General features: G+C 42.3%; 1 long non-coding RNA gene across 1 annotated transcript; it reads left to right on the top strand.

Annotated features, from left to right (window-relative positions):
- Window positions 1-507: 507 nt before the first annotated feature.
- On the top strand, window positions 508-27,488 carry LOC126933471 (uncharacterized). Its single transcript, XR_007718612.1, has 3 exons — window positions 508-830; window positions 25,725-25,933; window positions 27,216-27,488. It is a non-coding gene; the product is annotated as an uncharacterized LOC126933471 (long non-coding RNA).

Raw genomic sequence — 27,488 nt, 5'->3', positions numbered from 1 at the left:
GGCAGGGGTCGCCGCGAAGGATCACCGACACGAGATTCACAGCAGAGAGTTATTTATTACTAGCGCGCTAGGGTCCCAAGCTCTAAGTTGGCCCTGGGACCCCGAGTGCTTGTTACAGGTTGTTTATATAGGCAAACACAAGTTCAAACACAGCTTAAGGCGCGAAATTCAAACAAAGCTTTAGGCGCGTGGTAATTGGGTCTAGCTATGGCCTGAGCAAGGTGTCTTGTTCTAATTGGTTAGAGCAGGACCTTATGAGGTTTTTTCTTGGAGTTGCTGATTCCGGGAACTTCGAGGCAGGGTGGGACCCCCGGAATTGGCAGGGTGGGACCTCATGAGGTTGTTTCCCGGAATCGGCAGGGTGGGACCCTATCAGGGTGGGACCCTATCGAGGCAGGGTGGGACCCTATCCAGAGCCACCTGGTGTTAATTTTTTCTATATGAGGCCTAGTTTCTAAATTTTATGAGGCCTAGTTTCTAAATTTTATGAGGCCTAGTTTCACAGTAACAATACATTCCAGGGAAGAAAACTTATGGAAGAGTCATTGTTGCAAAATAATGCCCAGATTCCATCATGGCTGCTGCTGGAGATGGAAGCCCCTCAGTGGCTGATCGTGGCATGAATCAGAGCGGGGACTGTGATGATGCCAGCAACCCCCAGGAACAGAAGCCGTTACAGAATTAACCAGAGGGTGGTCAACGCTGGTTTCAAGTTGTGATTTGAAATTAACATATGGAGAAAGCATTAAAGACTCATCGGATTGTGTCACCAACCTTAACTATGTAAAAATAAAAACAAAACAAAACAAATAGCTGATTGGAGTTGCAAGGTAAGAGGAAGGTGGGTAGAGAGGAGTAAAGCATGGGAAAGTTCAAATTCTTTTTTTTTTTTTTTTGAAGACGACACAAATTTATTCGTTTAATATGGATGACAAAAATAAAATAACATGATTAAACAGAACTTTCTGGAAATTTAATATACTAATGAAAGTTATAAATATCCTGTGAATAATGTGAACAAGAGCAAATATATTGGTATTTAAAAACCTATTTATTTACATTAGTTAAAATATCAATTAGTTATATGATAACTTACTCTATAATTATTCTCCTTAGAAGTCTTACAAGTCCTGAAGAAATGGAGCTTTAAGTTTTTTGACTTTCATACCAGTATAGTTACTACTATGGACACTACTTGTTACTACTCTTTTTTTTTTTTTCTTTTTTCTTTTTTTATTATTATTATACTTTAAGAGTTTGTGTCCTTTGTAGGGACATGGATGCAGCTGGAAACCATCATTCTTAGCAAACTATCACAAGAACAGAAAACCAAACACTGCATGTTCTCACTCATAGGTGGGAACTGAACAATGAGATCACTTGGACTCAGAAAGGGGAACATCACACACCGGGGCCTATCATGGGGAGGGGGGAGGGGGGAGGGATTGCATTGGGAGTTATACCTGATGTAAATGATGAGTTGATGGGTGCTGACGAGTTGATGGGTGCAGCACAGCAACATGGCACAAGTATACATATGTAACAAACCTGCACGTTATGCACATGTACCCTAGAACTTAAAGAAAGTTCAAATTCTTATCTCACAAAACGGTGAGATCCTGCTGGAAAATGCTGATGAGAATTAAAGGGTTTCAAGTGGAGAAGAAGCCGCTCGCATGAGGGTTTTATGGGAGAGCAAAATCACTGAGCACTTGCATTTGGTGTGCTTTGGACAGACATTTTATGATAGTAAATTAAAATCAGTATCATTTTATTTTTATCAAACAGGGCACTTAAAAGAAAAATAAATATCATCATTGTTAACAAAAAAAGGATGAGGGGCAGGACTTACCTCTCTTGAACCTCTCAATACAGTGTTTGAAGTCCCTGGCCTGGATTGGGCACACCAAGGGGACTGGTGACAGGGGGCCTGGAGCCACCCCCTCACTCCTGTCTCTCAGTCCCTTTAGTAGTGAGGTGGGGACAGTGGCAGTGACCTCCCACAGGCCTCAGTCACCACCCACAGGCCTCAGTGACCTCCCACAGGGCCCCAGGCCTCAGTCACCACCCACAGGCTTCAGTCACCACCCACAGGCCTCAGTCACCACCCACAGGGCCACAGGCCTCAGTCACCACCCACAGGCTTCAGTCACCACCCACAGGCCTCAGTCACCACCCACAGGGCCACAGGCATCGGTGGGTCAATACCATGGAAGTATTTTCCATCCACGTTGAGGTTGGGGGACTATTTTACTTCTGTGATAATTAATACGATATTTTGTCTACAAGAGTCTCACACATATTTATTCAGTTGGATGGATTTCGGGGTCACGTAGCCTCCAGAGAGTCGCAGGAGATGAACAGATGTAGACACTGAGTGCAGTCTCTGCAGATCAGCAGTTTGAAGTGTCCCTGGCAGGCTCCAAAATCTTCATTTTTGAAAAAAAATCCACTTGATATTCAAACACTCTCCATGCAAAAACATCATAATTTGTTACAAGCTTAAAATGTGTTTCATATACTATATATAGATATCCCTTATAATAACTTACCAAATAATGATATTTTAATAAAAATTAAAGGAAAATAATTGAAGTAAAAATCTGTATTTTACATAAAACTTCACAGGGAATTGTAAGTAGTATTTCCTGGTGAAACAATTCCATGGACTAGATCAGTTTTTGAAATTTGCAGTAGCGTTCAGTTAAATATAAGTAGGGTATATGCCTTTTTGAAGAAAAAATACATAAATAGTATTGACAATAAATATATTGTATACATAGGCCCTCACAGTGTATATATTTTAGGGTATTGATAATATATAAAACCATATTGATAATATAGATATTATTTCTTTAAAAAATAAAATTACAAATTTTATTAAAGTGAAATAAAAGTACTTTTCATAGTTACATCTACTTCTAAGATAACCATAATTGACATTTTATGATACAGAAAGGCAAACATGTATACATATACAGCGTATGTTTTGGGATCTTATCAAGTTCCTCTGTTTTTTTTTTTTTCTAAAGTTCCAATTTTTACTGTTTGACAATTTCTCGTGTGTAAATATTCTGATCATGGCCATATCAAGCTCCCAATGTTACATTACCTCACTGTCAAGCTGGAAACAGATGTGAATGAATGGCCCTCACAAGCCTGTCTGAGAACACACCTCACTTCTACACACATTTCACTTGTTCAGAAAAGATACCATTTAATATGCACAGTTCACACCTGTATTGTTTTCTCTTCATGTATTATAGACCTTGTCTCATATGTATAAATGTAAATTTACCTCATTCTTGGTTACATCTGCATAAACATTTTACTTAATCCCTTTCTCTATAGGTAGATGATGTTTCCAATATTTTTGCTGTTATTAATAAGGCTATAATGAGCATCCTTGAATATGTTTTTAATAAAGTTGCACTATTATTTTAATCATTTATGGTAAATTCTTATATGTGGTATTGCTGAATCAAAAAAATTTACAGATTAGCCTCTTAGGATCTATTTTCCTTTTTTTCCCATTGAGAATCTGACGTCAGTGTTAAAAAGCTGCTGAGCTGACTGAATAAGGGAACAGCTCACTGTCCTCTGGAGCCGTCTTGTGCGGGCAGATGTTGAGGCTGCGTGGAGTATGGATTCTGTACCCCCCTGGCTGAGCCACCAGATGCACAGATGTTTGACAAAACGTCATTGGGGGTGTTTCTGGGAGGGTGTTTGTGGATGAGATTAACGGGTAGAATGGGTCAAACAGATCGCTGTCCCCAGGGTCAGTGACCCTCGTCCATTCTCTTCAGTTGGAACCCGAAGAGAATGAAAAGGCAGACCCTCCCTCAGAATAAGAGGGAATTCCTTCTGGTTGGCTGACTTGGAGCTAAGAAACTGGCTCTCTCCTGCCTTCGGACCATGGCTGAAACATCTGCTCCTCCTGGGTCTGGAGCCTGCTGACCCACATGAGGACAGTGGACGTGTCCATCTCATGAGCGAATTCCTCGCAAGCCACCTCCTTACTGATGGAGCTGCATATTTGAGCCCATCCCACCTGTTTCATTTCTCTGGAGAACCCTGACAGGTCACCTTCTCTCAACTGCTCCTTTCTGAAGACTCAAAGGGCACGTTTTTATCTTCAAGGAGGAACAGGGAGCCACAGCTCGGGGTTTAAGATCCACAGAACTGAATCGAGATTTTTACTTCTGTCTGGGTTACTACTAAGTGGACATTGGGCCCTTTCTTGAATGTTACAGGAAAAATAATTAGGGTTGTAATTTTCTGAAGATGAGTTTCCAACTGGGCCTCCCACAAAGGACAAAGGCCTTACTTATTTTTCATTAATTATTCTGCTTCATAATCACTTAGCATTGGCCTTGTATGTGGAGGACTCTGCTGTGAGGATTTTAATATCCGGTAACAGGGGTTTTATTTAAGGCCTAGATGAGCTTCCTCGTGGGGCAGCGAGATAAATGCTTAGCTGGAACAGATGACAGACAGAATGTGAGATAAAGAACAGGTGGAGGTAACAGTCGGGGCCTGGTCTTCCAAAACCCTGATTCTGATAGGGAAACGGGGTGATGCCTCCCGAGGATGAAAGGAAGAGATGGTTTATTCTTTTCAATACAGGAGGTAATAGGCTATATCCACAAGGGACTGAGAGTAATCTAGTATTGTATAAAAATGCCGAACAGGGAGAAAAGGGGATCATTGCAGGAAAAGGGAAATGTGGTGCGTTCCATAGTCACTGGGGAGGATTCCTCAAGAAGAAGGGGAGCGGGGAATGTCCAGCGAGAAACAGATGAGGAGGCAGATTCGGCGACAGGTGAGGAAAGCCCCATGCAATTGTTCCTAATTTGTATTTTATTTAGGGAGAAAGATCTGCAGCAGATTAAACGGGAGTCGGGGAAGATAGAGGGAGTGGGAGAGAGAGAGGAGGAGAAGAAAGAGGAGGGAAGGAAGGAGGGAGGAAGGAAAGAAGGACGGAAGGAAAGAAGGAAGGAAGGAAGAAAGGATGGTAAGAAGGAAGGAAGGAAGGAAGAAAGGAAGGAAGGAAAGAAGTAAGGAAGGAAAGAAGGAAGGAAGGAAGGAAGGAAGGAAGGAAGGAAAGAAGGAAGGAAGGAAGGATGGTAAGAAGTAAGGAAGAAAGGAAGAAAGGAAGGAAGAAGGAAGGAAGGAAGGATGGTAAGAAGGAAGGAAGGAAGAAAGGAAGGATGGAAAGAAGGAAGGAAGGAAGAAAGGAAGGAAGGGAGGGAGGGAGGAAGGAAAGCAGGGAGGGAGGGTAGTAGTTTTTGAGGCTGGAGACTCAAACAGGTAGGGTGTGTTGCAGGAAACGGGTCCAAATCCAGACGCCAAGAGAGGGTTGTTGGATCTCTCACAAGAAAGAAATCAGGGCCAGTCCATAAAGTGAAAGCAAGTTTATTAAAGTAGAGAAATAAAGACAGAGCAGCCCTGAGGGCTGTTGATTGGCCATTTTTATAGTTATTTCTTGATGATATGCTAAATAAGGAGCGGATTATTCATGCCTCCCCTTTTTAGACCATATAAGGTAACTTCCTGACGTTGCCATGGCATTTGAAAACTGTCATGGTGCTGGTGGGAGTGTAGCAGTGAGGACGACCAGAGGTCACTCTTGTGGCCACCTTGGTTTTGATGGTATTCGACCAGCTGCTTTACTGTAACCGGTTTTATCAGCAAGGTCTTTATGACCTTATCTTGTGCTGACCTCTTATCTCATCCCGTAAATTAGCATGCCTAACCACCTGGGAATGCAGCCCTGTAGGATTCAGCCTCATTTTACCCATCCCCTACTCAAGACGGGGTTACCCTGGTTCCAGTGCCTCTGACAGTCAGAGCAGCAGGAGGGTCTGAGTGCTTGTTTGCAATGTGATCCTAAGTGGAAACTGAGCCAGGTCAGCAAAGCTTTTCTTTCCCTCTCACAGGGTTCAGGTGCTTGCGAAGATGATGGAGATGATGGATGGTTGAGCTTAACCAAGGCTACAGTCCTCCTAGATAAGGACGGCAGAGGCAAAGTGCAGCAGGCAGTTAATGTTTGCAAGAGAATGATTAGTCATGCACCTTAGACTCAAGCAGAATCAGGAAGGAAATGGAGGCCTTTTGAGGGTGCGGTCGATGGCCGGTGGTGAAAACACCGGAGCGCAGAGTGGGATGCCCCAGGGCCCGCCTGGCAGCTCTGGAAGGAAGGGGCTGGAAGGAGGCGTGTGTTGGAGGTGAAATGGTGCCTGGCCCACTTGTCTGGGGAGACAGAGGCCAGAGTGAGGACGGGCAGAGCTGAAGGCCAGGGAGCTGTCAGGCCGGAACGTGGCCGCACAGAGCCTGAAGGGTATCCTGAGGTTAGCAAATGTTGTTGAATAAATAATTAATTAAAGGGATTCATGAATGGCTGCCTGATTAACTTATGAAGCAAAGGAACCTCCCTGTGCCTCGGATGCAGTGGGGTTTTCTACGAAAGCACTTTCCCATCAGTAAGCGTCTGGGCCAAAAACAAAGTCTGAAATACATATAATATTCAATAAGAAAAAATCTGAAACTCAAACATCTCAAAATTCATATACTTACACATTTTTAATGTACTTAACAAGACAAGGAAATAATCCAATGAAAGGATAATCTTCTATTTTTATTACAGCTCAAGTTGGGGAGAATCATATAATATTGCTGAAACATTTCTATTCATCCTTCTTAAGCCTATGGAAGTCTAAGTAACTTTGTACTCAGAAACTAATTCTCAACTCAGAGTCTCTGTACATTTCTCAACTAAGAAAACAAGCTTTGGCCGGGTGTGGTGGCTCGCGCCTGTATTCCAGCACTTCGGGAGGCCGAGGTGGGTGGATCACGAGGTCAGGAGATTGAGACCATCCTGGCTAACATGGTGAAACCCTGTCTCTACTAAAAGTACAAAAGATTAGCTTGGTGTGGTAGTGGGTGCCTGTAATACCAGCTACTTGGGAGGCTGAGGCAGGAGAATGGTGTGAACCCGGGAGGCAGAGCTTGCAGTGAGCCGAGATTGTGCCACTGCACTCCAGCCTGGGCAACAAAGTGAGACTCCATCTCAAAAAAAAAAAAGGAAAAAAAAGAAGAAAACAAGCTTTGGGGACTTGATGAAGAGTCCAGCCCAAATGTATTCATGGTTTATTTCTATTTGAAGTCCATTCTAAAAATTCAGGTGCATATTTGAGTATTCTGTTGCCTGCTGGATATCTTCCCAACATATTCTCATGCAGTTAAGAATATAGTCACTATCAGTCAAGAGTTCATTCATTAATTTCTTATCAAGAATATTTAACCTATATAGGTTAATACACAAACGTATGACCCCTTTTTATTGCCTGGGTAATGAGATGTCTGCAATCTGTATAATAGAGGAGGCAGTGATTTTGTGTGAGTAATTCACCAGGCTTCATGCCCCACAAGGGCCAGGCCACACTTCTATTGATCGTCGCAGCCCTGGAGCCTACCGAAGCTTCTGGAACATGGCCAGAAACCAGTCAATAGATGCTGCAGGTGTAAATCAGATGATTGGAAAAAAACTATGGAAAAGTGCAAAGCAGTAAATGATGTAAATCTTTACCTATCGTCTTAGAAATTCACTGATGAGCCCCCTAAAACCCACCCTTGGGCCCTGAGTTAAAGCCTTTGCACTGGGCTGTGGTGCAGTTCCCTGAGGCCTCAAAGCCATTTAATACTAGCACAGCTTATAGAACACAACACACTGTGTTGTGAAAGCATGGGAAAGAAACCAACATCAGGAGATGTTTTGCAGGGTACACGCCCTGGGGAGAAGGGAGGAATTCGGAGACGCACCTTCTGCTCTCTGCCTCTCTGATCAGCGGATCCGCTCATCGACCAGCAATGTGGAGCCAGAACTGAGCTTTCTACCCACAGACCTGGGGAAAAACAACAGGTGCTCAGAGCTGCCAAGCAGCCAGGACTCGAGGGACGGATGCCCCAGGGAAGTGAGGCCACACGGGAGTCCCTGTGACTTTCAGAGCACTTTTGTCCTCAAGGCATTTTCCGATTCCTTCCAGGCTCCAGGCAAGGACCCCTGAAGTGAAGCAGAAGGTGTCAGCGGGGCCGTGGCGGAGGTGAGCGGGTGTCAGCGGGGCCGTGGTACAGGTGAGCAGGACGCAGCGCAGTCTTGCTGTGGGGACCAAGACGGGGTGCAACCCCCTGTCCCGGGCTGTGCCCCAAGCCTCAGAGCAGGCAGCAGGGGAAGTGACTCTCAAAGAATGAAATCTGACCTCAAATCACTCTGGCATTTGCTGGAATGGAGGTGGCCTGGCTCTGCACTAACTCCTGCCAGGAGGAAAGGAAGGTTCTTAGGAGAAAGTCACTGCCTGAGTCTTAATTTTCTTAGCAAAGCTTAACATTCAATTGAAAGAAAAAATATATATATACCAAGGCTGACAGGAGACAGAACCAAGTGCAATAAAATAAAAAGACAAAAGAAACAGACCTAGATACAGGCGTTGTCAGAAATCAACTTTAAAATAGCTGAATTAAACTTTTGAAAATAGATGACAAGATAGAAATTTTAGGAACTAAAAGGAGTTTGAAGATCTGAGAATTGTGTAATAAAAATAAAGAATTCGGTGTAAAGGTGTGACGGGTAATATTGAGTGTCAACTTGATTGGACTGAAGGACACCTAGCTAGCTGGTAAAGCGTTGTTCCTGGTGTGTCTGTGAGGGTGTTGCCGAAGGGGATGAACATTTGAGTCAGGGCACGGGGAGAGGCAGACCCACCCCCAGTCTGGGTGGGCACCATCTAATCGGCTGCCAGTGCGGCTAGGATATAAAACAGGCAGAAGAAGGTGGGAGGAGATGACTGGCTGAGCCCTCCGGTCTCATCTTTCTCCCATGCTGGATGCTTCCTGCCCTCCAACATCAGACTCCACGTTCTTCAGCTTTTGGACTCTGGGACTTACACTGGTGACCTGCCAGGGGCTCCTGGGCCTTTGGCCACAGACTGAAGGCCACAGAAGGGGCTTCCCTACTTTTGAGGCTTTGGGACTCAGACTGATCCACCACTGGCTTCCTCACACCTCAACGCGCAGACGGCTATCGTGGGGCTTCTCCTTGTGATCGTGTGAGTCACTTCTCCTTAATAAACTCTCTTTCACATTTACATCTACCCTGCTAGTTCTGTCCCTCCGGAGAATTCTAACGCAAACGATTTAATTCCAGACTGAACATGAGAGGGAAGGATTGGCGAGCCAGAATCTAATATCCAGACCCAAGCACAGAGAAGAAAACTGCAAAAACAGAAGAAAGCAAAAGGGACTCACCCCATGGTGAGAAGTCCACAGACACACACATGAAATTCCAGGAGAGGAGGAGAGACTGAGGGACCGAAACAGTGTTGGAAGAAATAACTCATCAGATTTTTTCAGAACTAACACTAGCAGGGCGCAGGCTCAGGAAGGCCAGCAATCCATAAGAAGCATAAAGGCAAAGGAAACCTCACCTCAGCACGTCCTAATAGAAAGCCCCTGTGCAAAATGAGGCTGGCATCTCCAGGAAGCCCAGTGCGACTGTGAGCTGCCTTCCCAACAGACACGGGAACCAGAAGGCGAAGCGGATACGGCTTTAAAGTGCTACAGGAAAACCAGGGAACCCACTACCTACTTAGATTCTAATCCCAGAAAAAACCCTTCAAATATGAAGACAGAGTAAAGATGTTTTTAGACAAAACAGAAATTCTTCTCTAACGTAAAATGAAATGCAAATACTTAACCAAATAAATTAGCAGTTTTGAATGTCCAGTTAAGCATGCAGGGTATCTGTCAACTTACCTGAAAAAAATAAAATATCTTTTAGTCGTTAAATTCGAATTGAAATTTAGCATTTCTTTCAGGTAAGCTAATGGAAATGTGGGCAGCAAACCACAGTAACATGCACCTTAGCATAACATTGTCTCCAGTGGAAATTAGAGGGACTATCGGGCCACACGGCAGAGGGTCTGTGCCTGGGAATGTCCTTCACGCTCATGAGTTCCGACGTGAAGTTAGTGATGAGACCCGTCGCTAGATCTTTTAATTTAGGGTTTTCAAAAACATGGCATGTCTTTTATCACGTCATAACGATAAAAATTGACAACTGTATTTCTTAGGATTGTTTTTTCTCTAATTCAGTGAATGATATGATAAGCAGGTAAAAATCACTAGTCTTTAGGCTAATAGGAAAAATGTGACTGGCATATTTGACTTAATTGTCATATCAAAATGAAAATTATAATACCTTTCGAATTGAAAATGTTAAAAGAATAAAAAATGTTAATATGAGTTTTGTCACCATATAAAACCATTAAAATGTTAACATTATAAAACCTATAAAAACTGAGCTTGAAAGGAAAATTATAGCATTGAAAGGATCTCTTAGAAAAATAAACGGGTTAGAATGAATGCTCTGAGTACCACTTCCAATAATTGAAAAAATTACAAACCTGTAAAAAGTGGAAGGAAATAATAACATTAATAAGCAGAAAACAAAAGCATTTTTGAGATTATCAATTAAGCCACAAGTTGGAGTTCTGATAAAACCCACACAATTTAAACACCACCGACGGATCTGCTCAAGACAAAGGTAGGAGAGCAGACACAGTTCCCCAGTGCAGGGAGCACCACCGCAGGTCACACAGATGCTGGAGCCAGCGAGGGAGGGCTGAGGGGTAACACTGGGCTCAGCTGGTCAGGTGCAGCCATGCAGAAGGGACAGTGGAAGGAAGCCATGCCTGGGGCACTCCCTCATTCTGATGAAGCTGGAAAGGAGATGTTGAGCCTGCAGAAGAGCAAAGACAGAGGTGATAAAGTCTGGTGCAGCATCCACACCTTGTCTGCAAACCACCAGTTGGGTGGTGTGGCTGGGAAGGCATGGCCAGCACAGAGGGGAGGCCAGGCCAGACCTGGCTGGAGCTGACTGTGTATGGTGAGCTGGGGCTGAGAGGGACTTCTGTGTCTGGAGCCAGCAGACCTGAGGCCTGCAGAGGACTCACCATTCTGAGGGCTTGGTTAGATATGGAGGCTGGAGTAAAGAAGTAAATAAACTTGAGGATAATCGGAGCCTTCAAGAGAAAAGAGATCAAGCTACGGGGAAGGGATGGCTGGAACAAACTGCAGTCATGGTCTGGAAATGAAGAAATAAGTATGAACTCTTGATACACACACATATCCATCTTTCATATATAAACACATACACACACAAATGCCTGTTTATATATATCTTATGTAGTATATTAATATAAATATAACATATTATACATAATATATAAATATAAATATATTTAATAATATAGGTTACATACAAAATTAGATGTAATAAAAGTATATATTAATATAAATAATTACATATATATGTGTATATATATATAGTGATGGTTAATACCAGGGGTCAACTTGAAGGATGCAAAGTATTGATCCTGGGTGTGTCTGTGAGGGCGTGGCCAAGGAGGTTAACATTTGAGTCAGTGGACTGGGAAAGGCAAAGGCCCACCTTAATCTGGGTGGGCACAATCTAATCAGATGCCAGCTTGATTAGAATATCAAGCAGGCAGAAAGATGTGAAAAGAGGGACTGACCTAGCCTCCCAGCCTACATCTTTCTCCCATGCTGGACGCTTCCTGCCCTTGGACATCAGACTCCAAGTTCTTCAGTTTTGGAACTCGGACTGTGTCCCCTGCTCCTCAGCTTGCAGACGGCCTATTGTTGGACCTTGTGATCATGTGAGTTACTACTTAATAAACTCCCCTTTATATGTATCTATCCTATTAGTTCTGTCCCTCTATAGAACCCTAATACATTTATATATATAATATATGTAATATATATAATATACATATATATTCACTGCCCTATCTGCTAGGAGGAGCTAGAAGTCAGGTGGCTCAGTAGCAATGGGCCATACAGCATCTAGCTTTCAACTTCTAAATGCCAATCTTCACAAAAAGAATCAGAGCTCCTTGGAAAGAGGGCTGGGTAGAAGATTCCTTGGAAAGAAGACTGGGAATTGGGTAGAAAAGGATGAGATGAGCCTGGAAGAGAAAGTGAGAAAGTCCTCATAGAATGAAGAGAATTTGTCAGAGGACACAGGCCTCGGCTCCAAGAGGATCTTATTGGCCAAATCTGGCACAATTGGAGCCTGAATATAATAATGGAGTATACCCCATTGAAGAAAAGAAATCCACATGTCCATGTTGATGTCAGTGAATGAATGAATGAACATTGGTATAGAATGCCAAAGAATGAATGTTGAAAGACAAGATTATAAAGTCATCATTTGACAACCATCATTACAGTAACTGATACAAGGAAGAACCACCAAAGGATTACTTGAGTGCCCACTTGCGACTTGCACAGCAGGCCGGCCCCTCATAGGACCTGGGAAGACCTGTGCCTCCTGGTGTCCATGTACTTGTGTCTCCCAGGGACTTGGGTGGCCAGCATGACCCACAGTGTCCATGGGTGGCAGTAATAGTAGGTGCCTTCTGAGGCCAGGCCAAGGCACAGAAGCCCCACCTCTTTAACTCCTTGCTCTAAGGGAAGCTGCGGCCTTTCTGTAAGGATGCTCGGTAGCCCCGTGGAGAGGACCATGGGGTGAAGCACCGAGACCCAAGAATGGTGCCCATGCCCACTTTCCAGCCTGGTGAGGCTGCTGCGAATCCCAGTGTTGGAGGCTCTGTCCAGCCTTCCTATGACTTCAGTACCAGCTGACACCCAGTGGTAATCTCCGCAGACCCCCAAGCCAGAACCACATCGGATAGCCAACCTTGAGTTTCTGATCCACAGAAACTGTGTGAGACAGTAAATCATGATAGCGGCTTTAAGCCATTGCCTTTTAGGGTGATTTGTTGTACAGGATTAAACAACCCGAAACATATTTGCAGTAATCACTTAATGTATTTATCAGCCAGTTATTTACTAATCCATAAGTTCAAATATTTATAATTTTATAGTAAATAAGTCTGGCAGATACTCACTAAACCAAATGATCATGTTAATATCACCAGAATCGGGACAGGTTAACAATGGGCCTTCTGGAGTGATGCACTGTGAATACCAGGACACGTCTGTAATATTCCTGTCAAAAAATGTACAAATGAATACAGTCATGAGGAAAGTTTAAACAAACCAAATGGAAAGAAATCCTATACTCTTCAAAAGTATCAAGATTGAGACTGAAGAAGATCAAAGGAACAGACAACCACAGGCAGAACGTGATCCCGAATTGGATCTTGAACCCGAAGAGAAAGTAGAGAAAAGGAAAAGCTAGTTAATTGTATGTGTTTATTATTGCTACAAAAAGATATTATTAGAAAAATTGGTGTAGCTTGAAGGCAGTTTGTCTTTACTGTATTAATGATAATTTCCTGATTTTAAAATTGTTTTTATGTTTGACACACAATTGTAAATATTTATTGTGCAGGATGTGATGTTTCAGTACATGTACACATTGCATAATGTGATCAGCATACACAGCATATCTATCACCTCGAACGGTATCATTTCTTAATGGTGGGAAGACTCAAAACATTCTCTTCTAGCTATTTTGAGAGACACAATACCTTATTGTTGACTGTAGTCACCCTACTATGCAATAGGCCAGCAGAACTTTCTTCCTTTGTGATTGTAACTTTGTATCTGTTAACCAAGCTCTCCCCATTCCCTGCTTTTTCCTCCCTGCCCCAGTCTCTGGTAACCACTGTTCTACTTGCTACCTCCATCGAATTAACTTTTTAAGCTTCCATGTATGAGTAAGAGCCTGTGATAATTGTCTTTCTGTGCCTGGCCTATTTCACTTAACATAATGTCCTCCAGGTTCATCCATGTTGCGAATGATTGGACTTCTTTTTTTTTATGGCTAAATAGGATCTCATTGTGTATATATGAAAGGAAAATAAATCTTGGGGCCCCAGAGTCACGAGGCTAAAGGGAAAAGTCAAGCTGGGAACTGCCTAGGGCCAACTTGCCTCCCGTTCTATTCAAAGTCACCCCTCTGCTCACTGAGATAAATGCATATCTGATATCCTCCTTTGGAGAGGCTACTCAGAAACTCAGAAGAATGCAACCATCTGCTTCTTATCCATCTGTGATCCGGAAGCCCCTCCCCTGCTTCGAGGCTTCCTGCTTTTGCTTGGAGTTGTCCCTTGTTTTCAGGTGGAACCAATGTTCATCTTACATATGTTGACTGATGTCTCATTTCTCCCTAAAATGTATAAAATCAAACTGTGCTCTGACCACCTCGGGCACATGTTGTGAGGACCTCCTGAGGCTGTGTCATGGGTGTGCATCCTCAACCTTTGCAAAATATTACCTTCTAATTTAACTGAGACCTGCCTTGGATTTTTGGAGTTCACATATACAACCCCCATTTTCTTTATTCATTCATCCACTGTTGGACAGTTACGTAGCTCTACATCTCAGCTATTGTGAATAGTACTGCAATAATTATGGGAGTTCAGATATTTCTTCAACATACACATTTCCTATCATTTCCTATCATTTGGATATAGATCCAGTAATAGGATTGCAGGATAATATGGTGGTTCTATTTTTAAAATTTTTGGGAAAATTCGATACTGTTTTCTGTAGCGGTAGTAGTGCTTTACATCCTTGCCAACAGCGGACAAGTGTTCTCTTCTCACCACAGCCACTCCAGCACTTATCTTTCGTCTCTTTGATAAAAGCCATTCTAACAGGTGTGAGGTGATATATCATCATGATTTGATTCACATTTCCCTGATCATTAGTGATACTGATATTGACCACAATTTTATATACTCGTTGGCCAATTGTATGTCTTCTCTTGAGACATGTCTAAGAAGGTTTTTGTCTTGTTTTTTAATCAGATTACCTAGATTTTTGCTATTGTTTGAGTTCCTTATATATCCTGGATAATATACCTTTGCCAGATGTAGAATTTGCACATATTTTCTTCCATTCAGGCAGTTTTTCCTTCATTTCGTTGATTGTTTCTTTTGCTGTGCAAGAGCTTCTTAGCTTTTGGAATATCATCTGTGTGTACTGTTTTTGTTGATTATGCTTTCGAGGACTAATCCAAAAGTCCTTGCTCACTCCAAGGTCATGAAGTGTTCACCCTATGTTTTCTTCTAGTATTTTCATAGTTTGGGGGTATCACATTCAAATATTTAATCCAGTAGTTTCATAGTTTGAGCATCTCACATTCAAGTATTTAATCCATTTCGAGTTGCTTTTAAGTGGTGATAGATAAGGGTCCAGTTTTATTCTTTTGCATGTGGCTATCCAGTTTCCTCAGCACCATTTATAAAGGCGGTCCTTTCCCCACTGTGTGTTCTTGGTGTCAAAAATCACTTGATTGTAGATGTGTGGATTTATTTCTGGGCTTTCTATTCTGTTTCTTTGGTCTGCGTGTTTGTTTTTATACCAATACTATGCTGTTTTAGTTATTAGAGTTTTGTGGTTTATTTTGAAGTCAAGTGGTGGTGTCACAGGGTGATCTCCAAAACTGGGGCTCAGCCTAGGAGGCCAAGTGGGTTCTTGCTTTAGCACAGGAAAGAACTCAAGAGTGAGGTGGCAGAGAAAAGCAAGAGCAAGTTCATTAAGGAAACAAAGGAACAAAAGGAGCCACTCCACAGGCAGAGCAGGCAACCCTATAGGAAGAGTAGTTCCAGGGTTGCTGCTAGCTGGCTGTCTTAGTGTGATTTCTTGATTATATGTTAGACAAGTGGTGAGTTATTCATGAGTTTTCAGGGAAAGGTGTGGGGAGCTCCTGGAACTGGGGTTTCTCCCCCTCCCTCTTACAGGGTAACTTCCGGGCATTGCCATGGCATCTGTAAACTGCCATGGTGCTGGTGGGCATGTCTATCACATGCTAATGCAGAGAAATAATAAGCAGTGAGTACGACCAAAGGTCATTTCTGTTGCCATCTTGGTTCTAGCTGGCTTTAGCTAGTTTCTTCTGGTCTTATCAGTGGAGTCATGTGACCTGTTGTCTTGGGAAACAAGTCCCGCTGAATTCTTATTTCAGTGTGGGCTTTTGTTTTCCTCAAGATTGCTTTGGCTATTAGGCTTTTTTTGTTCCATAGGAATTTTAGATTTTTTTTTCTATTTCTGGGAAGAATGTCATTGGTATTTTGACAGGAATTGCATTGAGTCTGTAGATCACTTTGGGTCATATGGACTTTTTAACAATATTAATTCTTCCAATCCACAAATACAAGATATCTTTTCGTTTATTTGTGTCCTCTTCAATTTCTTTCATCAACATTTTATAGTTTTCAGCACAGAGATCTTTCACTTCCTTGGTTAAATTTATGCCTAAGTATCTTTTTTTGGAGTTACTATAAATGGGCTTGTTTTCTTGATTTCTTTTTCAGATTAGTCACTATTCATGTATAGAAACTCCACAGATACTTGTGTGTTGACTTTGTGTTCTGCAACTTCACTGAATGTGCTTATTAATTAGTTCTAACAGCTTTTTGAAGGAGTCTTTAGGGTTTTCTATATGTAATACCAACTCCTCTGCAAGCAAGGACAATCTGAATTCTTCCTTTGCAATGTGGTTGCCCTTTTTTTCCTTCTTTTGCCTAATTGCTAGGCTATGACTTCCAGTACAGAAGAGAAGTGATGAGTATACTCTATGCATGCGTGACAGTGCTTTTGATTTTTTAGGAAACATTTGTTAAGTACTTAATGGAAATGGCACATTATTTCTGCAAATTACTCTGAACAGGTTTCATGGAAAGTTATCTGCATATAAATAGAGAGAAGCAGAGTATTACTTGGGATTGAGTGAAAGATCAAGGGCACAGCAGCCCTAGCTCTGTGCGGTTTCACTTTCTGTGGTCCCAGGTGCCTGTGGTCAACTGCAATCTGAAAATATTAAATAAAAATTTCCTGAAATAAACAGTTCATAAGAGCGAAGTTGTACCGTGTCTGACAAGCATGGCAAATCCTAACGCTGACACCTCTGTCCCTCTCAGGATGTAAATGGCCCATCTCAGGTCATAAGAGTGAAGTTGTGCCCTGTTCTGAGAAGCATGGAGAATCCTCACGCCTTCTCTGTCCCGTGAATTCACTGTGTGCCACACATCCTGACACTTAGTAGCTGTCGGGGTTATAAATTGACTGTCCAGGAAGCACAGTGCTTCTGTTCAAGTCTTGCTTATTTTATTCAATATTGGCCCCAAACACAAGACTAAGGATGCTGGCCATAGAGAAATCCCAAAGAGAAGCCGTAAAGTGCTTCCTTAAGTGAAAAAGTGAAAGTTCTCACTTTAATAAGGAAAGGAAAAAAATGTATGCTGAAATTGCTAAGATTCCCAGTGTGGTAAGAATGAAACCTCTCCGGGCAGAAAAACTAGTTACAAAATGGTAACCAAGTGTGAAACAGGAAGGTAATAGGTCTTGTTGCAGAACTAACACTATGCCTGGAGGGAGAATAGGGTCAGTTAGCAAATCAAGCAATATAAAGGATGTCCCCATAAGGCTGTCAGTCCAGAAGGTATTTTAAGCTAAGTAGAAAATGAAACCCAGCGAGGCGCGGTGGCACACGCCTGTAATCCCAGCACTTTGGGAGGCCGAGGCAGGTGGATCACCTGAGGTCTGGAGTTTGAGACCAGCCTGGCCAACATGATGAAACCCCATCTCTACTAAAAATACAAAAAAATCAGCCTGATGTGGTAGTGGGCACCTGTAATCACAGCCACTCAGAAGGCTGAGGCAGGAGAATTGTTTCAACCAGCGAAGCGGAGCTTGCAGTGAGCCGAGATCGTGCCACTGCACTCCTCCCTGGGCGACAAGAGTGAGACTCTGTCTCAAAATAAATAAATAAATAATAAATAAAAATAAAAAAGAAATTCACGCTAGTTTTGCTGTCACATTTCAAACTGCAAACGTTATGGCCGCAGTGAGTGATAAGCGCTTAATTAAGATGAAAAAGACGCTGAACTTGTAGGTGGCAGACATGAGCGGAAAGGTGTTCCCACCGAGGGCACGCCAGCACAGAAAGCACAATCCCATGGGAAGACTTCAGCAGTGAGTCCCCTGAAGTGAGTGACACTGGGCCATTCATGGCAAGGGAGGCATAGCTACACTGATGTAGGAGTGGGCTTGTCGTGAAACAAACAAACAAACAAAAACTGGAGAGGCTGTGTTTGCCAGCGAAGAAGCTGCTGCCATATTTCCGGCAGAGTTGAAGGTGATAAAGGAGGAAGGATGCCATCCAAAACAAGTCTTCAACTGCAGTGAGACCACGGTTTTCTGGAAGAAGATCCCCACCAGACCTATGTTCTTCAAAGTACAAAGAAGCCCCAGGGCATAAAACACTGAAGGGCTGATTTACCCCGTGCCGTGTGCTGCTGTAGGACGTGTGGCCAAGCCAGGTGTGGTGCACAGAGAGAGGAAACCTTAGGCTCAAAAAACAAACATTACCTGCTTGTGTCCGGGCAACACAACCAGCAAGCACGGGTGGTAACCACCATGTTTATGGAGGGGTTCCACCAGTACTTCCTCCCAAAGCCTTGGTACGGGGAAGGTTGGAATATAAAGTCTCATTAATACCAGACCATGTACCTGGCCATGCTGAATGTGTTTACTATACAAATGACAAGGCCAATGTTGTATTTTTTTTTTTTTTTTTTTTGAGACAGGGTCTTACTCTGTCACCCAGGCTGGAGTGCAGTGGCATGATCTTGGCTCAATGCAACCTCTGCCTCCAGGGTTCAAGGGATTCTCCAGCCTCAGCCTCCCTAGTAGCTGGGACCACAGATGCATGCCACCATGCCCGGCTAATTTTTATATTTTTTTGTGGAGATGGGGTTTCGCCATGTTGCCCAGGCTGGTCTCAAATGCCTGAGCTCAAAGCAATCTACCTACCTCAGCCTCCCAAATGCTGAGTTTACAGGTGTGAAGCACCGCGCCCGGCCCCAGGGTTGTATTTTTACCTTCAAGTACAACCTCATTGCTCCCGCCTTTTGACCAGGGCATCGTCCAGTTTGTGTAGGCTGCATACATCAATTTGGCCAGCAATTGATGCAGACCCTAATCTAGACATCATGCAGCGCTGAAAATCAGTCACTGCTGGTGACACAATAACATTAATCAAAACCGTAATAAATGAAATAAAACCAGAAACACTGAATACCAGCTGGAAGAACTTATGGAATGAAGTCATGAATGATTTTAAAGAATAACCAGAGGATGATGAAGAATTTGGGAAAATCCTTTACACAGCAAGACAAGTTGTTGAAGGATTTGCCAACATGCTTGACGAAGAAATGTTAGAACCATTGAGAAATGAAGGTCACCGAGAAATGGTAACAAATGAGGAGCTGAAAGAACTCGCTGAGTCACCTACAGAAGAAGATGAAAGTGAAGAAGAAGAAACTGAAGCAGAACCAGCAATGTGGACATGACTGACATTTGCTCAAGTGTTTCCAATTGCACAAAGGGTAGAGGGCAAAATTATGGAATACAATCCTTGAATTGCACGCAGCATTAAAGTCACCCTTATAGTCACCAAAGGATTAGAACCTATGCAGTACCACTTTGATTGTAGCAGGACGAGCCATGGACAAAACCCTTCAGACACTGAGGTAGTGAAGGGAGTGGCTTGAATCAGCAGGGAGCATCCACAGGCTAGAGTCTTAAAATCTGAGCTCTTCAGGTGCTCAACTTCTGTCCCTTTTAAGGGCTCACAACTCTAAGGGGGTCCGCGTGAGAGTGTCGTGATCGATTGAGCAAGCCAGGGGGTTCGTGACAGGGGCTGCGAGCACTAGTGGTCAGAGTGAAACAGAACAGAACGGGAGGTTTCACAGTGTCCTTCCATGCAATGTGTGGAATATATAGATAACATCAGTTGCTAGGTCAGGGGTCAAATTTTAACTACCAGGCTTAGGTCAGGCAGACCCAGGCCTGGTTTGGGGTCTGGTTCCTAGGTGCCAGGCTACCTGCCTTTAGTTTCGCTTCTCTTTCCTTTTCTGAGTATAAAACAATATGAGAGGGTCTCTCTCTTCTCTCATTTCCCTGCCTTTGAGACTCTCACTTTTTATTAGTGGGAGTTCTCACTCTTATTTTCACTATTTATGTCTTCTTGTGCAATAGGTTGATAGTGATTCATACAGTACACTGGTGCTGAAGCATTCTGGTGAACTAAGGAAGCAATAAGGCTTTTTATCATTTGAAGGAGTACAGGCAGCAAACAAGGGAGCAGTAAGCAGGTTCCTATTACATTACAACTTATAAGAGTTTTAAATCTTCCTAGTGCTGGGAACCAATTTCTAAACATGGCCTTAGGATCAAACCCATGCCACACTTGCATGGGCACACGTGCCAGTTTTGCTACATCTTTATGTCTTCAACTACTTGCCCCTGATCATCTATGTGTAGACAACAATTAGTAAGGTTAAATTTTCTACGAACCCTTCCTTCAGTTGTTAGCAAGTAGTCGAGAGCCAGTCTATTTTGATAGATAGCATTCCTCACCTAAGTTTCTTGGTGGACTAGAACAGTCAAGGTTTGACCGATTTTATTAGTGATGATTTCTAAAACAGCTTGCAACCATATGATTCGGTTTGAGCATGTAAATGGGGGTCTGGTATCCCCATGAGCCGTCTTGTGCCTAAGTAGCAGGCCTATAATATTGTATGATTCTCTTAGGGGGCTATTCATTATTTTTCAATTTTTTTATAGCTATTCTTTCTGCAGGAAGCATAGACAGGGAAGCCCAGGAGTTCGCCTGTTTTTATGGGCAGTAGGAAGAAAGATGGTTTAATAGTGCCAATAACACAACTACCTGCACACTGGTCAGGCAGCTTAGCGTAGGCTCTATGTCCACATATCCAGTATATTCCAGTGGGGGCCATCCAGTCCCGGTGGGATTCTGGGTGGGCTTAAATGGTCTGCAACTTTGGAAATTGACTGAATGGATTTTTATCTGTGTGGTTTGAACTCCACCATGTAACTGTTTTTGTGGTACTATTATACGGTTTTTGTCTTAGGCAACTAAGTCATCCTACAGAATGAGTGAATTCTTTCCTTTTTCTAGCTATGCAATATTGTCCAATAATTGAGACTTTTGGAACCTAGAAATGATCAGGGTGATTCTTTAGGGCTGGGAATTCATCAGGAACTGGGTCTGTAGGCACTAATTCTTGGGCTTCTTATGGCCATTGATCTATTACAGTTTTTCCACAAATATAACATTTAGAGACTGGGCTACATACCTTGGATAGAATAGCATTATACAAACAAGTTTCTTTTAGAGTCCCAGTACATGTATAATAACCATAAAATAACAGGACTGTAGCAATCTTTTGTCCTACCTCAGTGACTTGATGTATATACTGGGAACAGTCCTCAGTCTGAGGAAGGTCAGTTGAAGCCCTCATTGTACAAGTCCAAATTGTAAGGAAAATGAGTCCCACAATGAGTTTCCTCATGCTTCGGCCGTGCGTGGACCAGTGGCGCAGGGCTTGTCGTCTTCTTCAGAGTCACTTTGCAGGGGTTGGTGAGGCTGCTCCCATCCACGTACAGCTCCCAGTCTACTGATGTTTCAGGACGGTCTCGGAGGTCTTGGAGAATAAACTGAGTCCAACACCTCTACACAGTTATGTTTAACTGGGCTCTCTGATACCAGGAGTAAGGTGGCGGGGTTTAGGGTGTTGTAAACTTCAATGGTTATGTGGGGATTTTCACGGAGCAAGCTTTGGTATCCAGTTAGTGTAGCATTCATTAGCTAATGATGTCCTTTGGTATTTATTAAAGTCACCACAGCATGGGGGGACTTTATGTTTAGGTTTTGCCCAAGAGTTAGCTTACCTGCTTCTTGTGCTAACAGGGCCGTTGCTGCCAGGGCCCTTAGACATGGGGGCCAGCCTTTGGAAACCCTGTCTAGTTGTTTTGAGAGATAGGCCACTGGCCTTGGCCAGGGCCCTACAATCTGGGTTAAAACTTCAACTGCCATTTTTTTTTTCTTTTTGACACATAGAGTGTAAAGAGTTTTGTCAGGTCAGGTAGTCCCAGGGCTGGGGCCGACCTGAATTTTTCTTTAACTCATGAAAACCTTGTTGCTGTTGGTTGTAATAGATGTAGTTTATCTAATTTACATTTTTATTAACTGTCACTTACTAAAATACTGACTTAAATCCTGCAGCTATTTGATTTCAAGCTTTCAATTGATCCGGTATTCCTTGCAGGACTCCAATTGCTTCTAAATGGACGTGAGAGTCGAAAGACCTATAAGGGGCTTCTCTCACTTTACGATGTCTTATTTTTCCTCCCTCTGGTTGATGAAATGCCAGGGTGAAAGGGATAGTCAACTGGACTAAAGTACAAGTGCCACTCCAGTTATTCGGCAGAGTGACTAGTAAGGTCCACCAAAACGCCACCACACATCCGCTCGGGGATGAACAAGGGCTGACTGATAGATAGGCTCTTGAAAATGCTCAAGTTCATCGCATTCCTTCGGGTCTCCAAGGAATGCTAAATGTCTTCCCTGTTGTGAGAGACACAAAATGAACTTAGTGTTGGGAGACGGAGGCTGGATGACTCTCCGGGGCTGACCCACAGGGTGCTGGACTTCGAGATATAGCAGAGAGAGAGCTCGGCGAGACTTGTTACTCCAGCCTGTAGAATCCTGGAAAAGAGCTACCATGCAGCCCACGCCTGGTCGACTGGAGGACCACCTTAGTGGAAGGGGGACAGTCAGGGCCTCTGGCCTGCCATGTGCACAAGCATAACAATTGCTTTTGTTTAACGTGCAGATAGAATATTTGATCCATTCCAACCAGGCATTTGCATCTTGGTATGCTGTCTTAGTTGCCAAAATTTGTTTTAAGTTTTTAACTTTTATGATCTTCTAGTAAAATGAATGTTTTTTTAGCACCTGTTTTTATTGGTTTTTAAACCAAAGACAGCCAAATACCATTTTACATTTAACAATGCTTTTTGTATCATTTTTATACTAGAGAAGATAAATTTTACCTTTATATTAGTGTGTTGTTAATGTTAATTTTAATAAAATCTTGTAGACCTATTTATCTAATTTTTAATATTTGACCATAAGGTAAGATTTTATACACTCTTTTTAACCTTTTATAATTTTTGTTAAAGAGCAGGTTGGTGCTTTAAGAAAAAACTGTTGCATTTTTACTTCAATGTCCAGTTCATAGAAAAACTGGATGATACCTTTTTAACTTTAGCTAATATGTTTACACACAGAATTTTCTCTATAATTAACGCTTTAAAACTTGCTTAAGCTTTCAAAACAATAATTTTTTTAACCTTTTAATGTAGGTAAAAATCCACATTCTTATGCCTCCTCATAAGCCTTTTACCAAAGGTATATTTTACTTTCCTTACACACCTTACACATAAACTGTTTCTTCAGTAGTACTCAGGAGGCCTTATTACTTTTAAACTATACAACATTTTTTGCATAAATTTTTTTATAACATTTTTTCTTTCACGAATTTTGCAGACAATTCTTTGACATGTCTCAACTTTCTGACTTATTACAAACATTTCTTTCTTTAAACAACCACTTAATTTATTTCAGGACAAGAATTTAGCATATAACACTCTTTTTACATACATTCTGCCTCCCCGTGCCCCCCCCCCCGCCTTTTTTTTTCCTTTTTTCTGTTAGCAAACCAGCTACCACTACAAATTGAATGCATCTGGGCCATTTGCGGGTTACTGGGTTAAGGATTTTTGATAGGAAGGCCTCAGTGCTTTCGGGATACGCCCTTGTTTACACTGACAACAAAGTGGTATTAGAGTGTTACAGGGTTACTGAGAATACCTTTAATTATCAATTACAGGTTTTAAATTTACCTTGGCTTTTAAAGGAATAGGGTATACTGTTTTATTCTTAACTACTTGAATATTTCTCTCTTTCTCTTTTTCTTTTTCTCTTTGACTTTCTGTCTCTCTCTCTGACTTTTCTTTTGCCTCTGTCTCTTACTCTCTTTCTGCCTCTCTCTCTCTCTCTCTCTCTCTTTTCTTGACTCCTCCTTTGTCTCTTTGCCTCTTCCTCTCTGTCTTTTCCTCTCATTCTTTGCCTCTTTTTCTCTCTGTCTCTTTCCTCTCTTTCTCTCTGCTGGTCTTTCCTTGCCTCTGCCAGCCACTTATGCTGCTGTTCTCTTAACTACTGTTGTGGGGAAGGAGGTCTAAAACCAGCTGTTGTACGGGAACTGGTCTGGGTACCTTGGCTTACAGGATACCTTGGGCCATGCCTTTGAAACAAGGGACCTGTCTAGGCTTCCTTCTGATGGCCAACCCACCTCTAATGCTGGCCAGTCTATTTCACACAAAGTTCTAAGTTTTCCTGGTGTCATAGTTACACCGTAATCTCCCTTAAATCCTTTCTTGAAAATTTTCAACATAGTTCCTAGTGGGGTGGGCTTACTTTGTGCCTGACCCATGTCTCCTCGAGACAAAACACCACACTCACACCACATGCATACCACAAAACAAAGAACGGGTGAAAAGGGCACACACACACACATTTACAGTTTATGCCAAACCAGAATCAATATCAAAATCAGAGAATCAAGAAATCCAAGCCAGGTCAAAACCAAAACCAAAGTATCAAGAAATCCAAGCCAAGTCAAAAACAAAAACCAAAGTGCCGGTACAGGCACGTCATGGGTGATCAGGCCACACTTCCACTCAAATGAAGTAGGCAAATACCCAAGACCAATCCTGTCAAGCAATTCAAACCAAGTCAAAGTCAAAGTCAAAACCAAAACCAAAACCAAAGTGCCGATAAAGGCACGCTGTGGGTGATCAGGCCACACTTCCACTCAAATGGAGTAGGTAAATACCCAAGACCAATCCCGTCAAGCAATTCAAACCAAGTCAAAACCAAAACCAAAGTGCTGATAAAGGCACACCGTGGGTGATCAGGCCACGATTCCACTCAAATGGAGTGGGCAAGTTCCAAAGACTAGTCTTACCAAGTTTTAGATGTCCAGACTCCAAGTGCCAGTTCCTTCCCGAAGTTCAGCCACTGCGTTGATCCTCCAAGGGGGCCTGCCACACGCTGCTCTGGCGAGGCATCCCACTGGAGCAAATGCCTACCCGGGAGCGCTCTCAGGATCCGTGTCACTCTGGCTGGTTAGAGTCCCTCGCAGGGATGTTCCACAGGGCAGTCTAAAGCCGCCTAAGGAGCTGCCTCCACCATTTGTTAATCACCTCACTTCCCAGTCAGGGAACCAAGGAATGTAGCGGACAAAACCCCTCAGACACTGAGACAGTGAAGGAAGTGGCTTTAATCAGCAGGGATGATCCACAGGCTAGCGCTTTAAAATCCAAGCTCTTCAGGTGCTCAACTTCTGTCCCTTTTAAGGGCTCACAACTCTAAGGGGTTCTGTGTGAGAGGGTCGTGATCGATTGAGCAAGCAGGGGGTACCTGACATGGGCTGCAAGAACCAGTGGTCAGAGTGAAACAGAACGGAACGGGAGGTTTCACAATGTCCTTCCATACAATGCCCGGAATCTACAGATAACATCAGTTGCTAGGTCAGGGGTAAAATTTTAACTACCAAGCTTAGGTCAGGCAGGCCCAGGCCTTGGTTTCGGATCTGGTTCCTAGGTGCCGGGCTACCTGCCTTTGGTTTCGCTTCTCTTTCCTTTTCTGCGTATAAAACAATATAAAACAACATGAGAGGGTCTCTCCTCTCATGAGTTAAAATGAGAGACACCTCCTAATTACACTGTTCTTTCCCAAGATTTTGGAAAAATTTTCAACTATCCACGATCCCCAAACATCAATATCATCCTGGTTGGATGATCTAGGATCACAGGGAGCAGATGATCTCCTTTTGAGCTCTTTGGACATTCGGTAGCATCCTAATGTCTTCACAATGTCTGCGCCACGCACCTCACTTTCTCTCAGCCCGCAGGAGGCATCCTAACATTTCACATCATCCAAAAAAGGGTGAGTACAGTGCAGTGTAAGGTATTTTAGAGAGAGAGATTAGGCATTCACATAGCTCTTCTCACAGTGTATTGTTATAATTGTTCTACTTATTTATTGCTTTAATCTCTTACTGTGCCTAATTTATAAATTGAACTGTATTACCAGTATGTATGCAAGGAATAAACATAATATATAAATATATAATATATACATATATGTGTATATGATATATTACATGTATAGTATATATTATATATTATGTGTATATAATATATACAATATATAATAAATACTATATATGGTATATATTATATGTTATATATGCATATAATATATAACATATACAATACATATATACTATATACATATATATGCACATATATGCACATATAATATATACACATGTACACATATAATATACATATATAATATATACACACATATACATATATATCTACATATATAACATATACATATATTATGTATATACATATTATATATACACATATATATACACACAGTACTATCCACGGTAACAGGCAGCCATTGGGGGTCTTGGAACATATCCCTGAGGATGAGGGGTTACTGTAGTTTTTTGTACTACATTTACAAAGTTTCTGTAAATTCAGAATTATTTCAAAGTTAAAAGTTAATAAAGAGACACTAACTGCAACTCATTTTAGACACATCTCAGAATCAAAGCTATACTCATCACAAGAACCAGAAAGTTGAATTTTGGTAACCTCATGGGGGACATTCCCTCGCCGAGTTTCAGGATAGTCAGTGTTTTACTTTTTATTGTTATTGTTATTGCAGTAGAACCCTAGTATTTAAAATAAAGCAAAATAACTCTTATGTGCAGTCCTAACACAGATGCATAAAAGCAGATATGCAGTTAAAACTTGCATTAATCAGCCTTTCAAAAGTAGCCCCAGAGCGCCTAAGATGTCCTGGAATCACAACATTTTATTATAGAAAGGATTCCAGGGATTGTCAGCCAAAACTACATTATTTTATAAATGAATTAACAATACCTTTGGTCTGAAAACAAAAATATGTGTTTATTCATTAATGATAAAATTTTAACAAACACTTGTCTCTCAAAGTCAACATTCATGCATGCAACATGCTGTTTTTCCTTCTTCAGGTCCTGGAATAGAATGTCCCTTTTCGAGTTAATGAGACAATATCTTTGTGTATTTGGAGACATTTAATTTCTCAGAGATTATATGCACGCTCTTTTAAAAATGCAACTTGAAGGCAAACAATAATCTCTTGTGCTTTTCCTTTCTTATTCTAGGTTTTTTCTACAAATAAAATGTAGTACAATATTTCTTACCAATTCACCCAAGAAGCATACTTTGTAAGAGGCACTGAACCAGGTATAGAAAGACCTGATTTTTGCGATTCAAGAGCTCGTCCTCTGGTAAACCGAGTGCTAAGAAGTGCTGGCCGACTGCCCTGCAGGCTCAACAGGAATACAGAGAACAGAGAAATGGGGAAGGCGTCTGTGTTCGAAACCCAGGTCAGCTCAGCGGTCAAGCAAGTCGGAGTCAGAAAAAGTAAAGTGTTT

Source organism: Macaca thibetana, chromosome 13 (genome assembly GCF_024542745.1).
Source record: "Macaca thibetana thibetana isolate TM-01 chromosome 13, ASM2454274v1, whole genome shotgun sequence".
Taxonomy (NCBI): Eukaryota; Metazoa; Chordata; class Mammalia; order Primates; family Cercopithecidae; genus Macaca; species Macaca thibetana.
Note: the sequence above shows the minus strand (reverse complement) of the source record. Positions and strands in the feature narration are given on the sequence as shown.